Below are 490 nucleotides of genomic sequence, written 5' to 3'. Positions count from 1 at the left end.
GAACTTAATCTCCTTATATATTATGCTACTTTAAATAAATAGTAGTTACATTGATCAGTAGTTACATTGAGCTTACTCTGACATTCTTTACCAGATTCACTCTAACTTTTTGCTCTTAGTTATTAGTAACCACGGATGATTTCCCCTCGTAGTTACATCCTTAAATATTCAGGAATGTTAGCAAAAGTTCAGTTTCCTCACAGCAGACTACTTCTCTCAACTCACTAGAATATCATAATTTTGTTGTATTTTGAAAATACTGAGATTGCATACAAGTATATATCTTTAAAAAATGCCTTGTATAAAGAATAGATGTATATAATATGGAGTACCTATTAAAATAACATTTTATTAAAAGTATAATAAAGCAAACATAGTAAACATCTCCTAAACATTTACTGTATTTTATTGAAGTATAGTTGTTTTACAACATTATGTTACTCAAATGTACAGCAAAATGATTCATATATATATATATATGTGTGTGTGT

This window comes from Aethalodelphis obliquidens, unplaced genomic scaffold (genome assembly GCF_003676395.1).
Source record: "Aethalodelphis obliquidens isolate GAN/ISIS:26980383/991018 unplaced genomic scaffold, ASM367639v1 scaffold68, whole genome shotgun sequence".
Taxonomy (NCBI): Eukaryota; Metazoa; Chordata; class Mammalia; order Artiodactyla; family Delphinidae; genus Aethalodelphis; species Aethalodelphis obliquidens.
This window is presented reverse-complemented; position numbering follows the sequence as displayed.